Here is a 2602-nt window from a genome sequence, read left to right as displayed (position 1 = left end):
CCATTTTTCAGAGGCCACTCACCTCTCGTCCACCCCCCCACACCCACTGCATCTCTCTTTAATGAGTTCTTCTCAAGCCCACCCATGGCTTAAGCTTTGCACTCTTTGGTCAGATCACATGAACTCAGACCCCAGGCTCTGCACAGAGAAACCTCTTCTCCCAGGCTCAGCAAACCTCGGCCGTGGGAACTGATTTCCCAGGATGCTGCCAGGAACACAGAGCATGTGCTGAAGAGCTTGTCCCTCGCGTGCTGCTCTTGGCCGATCTGAATGATCCTGTCTGGTCCCGGTTATCTCCAAGGTGGGTTAGAGGTCACATGGCTGGGACCCACAGGGTCTCCACTGGCTGAGTTTGAGAAATAGATCGCCAGTTATTTCTTCCTGGCCTGTCTTAGTCTGGAAGCTCCACTGAAATTTGCTCAGCATCAGAGTAACACAAGACTCACACTGCCTACACACACCACACACACACACACACACACACACACACACACACACACACACACACCTCCACTACATGGACAGTAGCTGAACTCAAACTCACAACTTATGGTGATGCTATAAGGCAGGGTAGAACCGCCCCTGTGGATTTCTGAGACTGTAGCTCTTAACAGGAGTTGAAAGCTTGCTTTTCTCCCTCAGAGTAGCTGGTGGTATTGAACTACTGGCCTTGCTGTCATACCCACGACACCACCAGGTCTGGGATCTCTATATCCTGGTGGTGTAGTGGGCTACACAACACACTGGGCTGCTAAACATAAGAATAGCAATTTGAACCCCCTAGCCCCTCTGAGGGAGAAAGATCAAGCTTTCTGCTCCCACAGATTGAGTGTCTCAGAAACCCACGGGGCCAGGTTTACGCTGTCCTAGAGGGTCACTGAGAGTCAGAATCGACTTATAGCCATGACTTTGGATTTTTGAGTTCAGAGATCTACAAACACACATACACAAATGCGCACACATACTCATCCATTTTTAATTTAAAAGATAGGTATTTTCAAAGAGCAGCGTATGTTCAATGAAAATAAACACCTATCTTTAAAAACAAAAAACCCCCTAAATTTGTTACCTTATTGCTTTGCTTTAATCTGGCCCACTTTTCCACGAATAGGCATTTACTTAGATGTGCAACCCTAAGGAGCAGGCGTGGACTGCCAGCCCTGAGAGTGGACATGTTGGTAGTGAGTGCCCCTGAGTTACTGTCCCCAGAGCAGAGGCACCCCTCAGGGATGTCTAGCCAGCCAGCTGTGGAAGGCGCCTGGGTGGCAGTGAGGCAAAGCACCGATGAAAGGGTTGACGTTAGAACTCACAGCCACCCTGTGGGACCAGGAGGAGACTGTATCTGAGCTTGCCCTCCGAGAGGTGCCATGTGAGCTGGGCTCAACTCAGCAACAGCAGGTCTGGGTTTGACTTGGGTTCCACTGGCAACCTTTTGATTGGCAGCTAAAAGCTTAATCAGTGCACCACCAGGGCTCATCGGGATGTGCAACTTACAGACATTACACGAAGGAGCCTGGAAAAAGTTCCCATGGTCTTTTCATTCTGTTTTCCCGGGAACTGTTTGACTCCCCCTTCGTCTATACAGTTGAACCCACATATTTCTATTTTTCCCAAGTAAGCATTTTAAAAGTTAAAAAAGAGGTTTTTTTTCCCACTTCTGTAAAGAGTTACAGTCTCAGAAACTGATGGCTGCAGTTCTACCCTGCCATGTAGAGTAGAGTAACTATGAATCAGAATTTACTTGATGGCAGTGAGATTTTAACAGAGAGCATTTTGAACTATTTCCAAGTTCATATTCTTGTTGTGTCAAATTCCACTGTCCCATGAACTTTCTGAGGCCCTGTTAGCAAGCCCTGGTGGCATAGCAGTTTATGTGTTGGGCTGCATAGTGCAAAGTCTGCGGTTCAAAACCACCAACTTCTCTGGGGGAAAAAAATGAGGCTTTGTATTCCAGTAAAGCGTTACAGTTTTAGATATCCACAGGGGCAATTCTACTGTCCCATAGGGTCACCATGAGTCAGAATTGACTGCATGGAAGTGAATTTTGAATTTTAGTAAGGTCTTAGTGGCATAGTGGGTTATGCTTTGAGCTGCTAATTGCAAGGTCAACAGTTCAAAACCACTACCTGCTCCAAAGGAGCAAGATGAGGCTTTCTGCTCCCATAATGACAGACAACGTCGGAAACCCAAAAGGGCAGTTCTACTCTGCTCTATAAGGTCGCTGTGTATCGGAGTCCACTCGATGGTGGTGGTGAGATTGGATTGAGTATGAATACCAATCTTTAAAAATAAAAATGCACATGCGCGCGTGCATGTGTGTGTGTGTGTGTGTGTGTGCTGGGTTTCCTCAGGAACAAGGAGCCTGAGCAGAGACGGCTCTTTGCCCTTCCCTTAGGCTCCATCCTTTGGATGAGCAGTTGCCCACAGCCTGTGCCCAGCACCACCAAGGCCAGGGGCAGCAGCTTCCTGCCTGGCTGAGCTTCTGCCCGGGTCCAGATGTTTGTCCTCTGCCTGAAGCACACTGCCCCCACGTAACTTCGTGTCCCACCACCCACCCCCAGCAGCAATCTCGGGACAGCCATGATTGTTTCTGCCTCTGCCG

The sequence above is a fragment of the Echinops telfairi genome, unplaced genomic scaffold (assembly GCF_000313985.2).
Source record: "Echinops telfairi isolate 266 unplaced genomic scaffold, ASM31398v2 ScPeMD7_5;HRSCAF=22, whole genome shotgun sequence".
NCBI classification, from domain to species: Eukaryota; Metazoa; Chordata; class Mammalia; order Afrosoricida; family Tenrecidae; genus Echinops; species Echinops telfairi.
The sequence above is the reverse complement of the archived record's forward strand: the minus strand, read 5'-3'. Positions refer to the sequence as shown.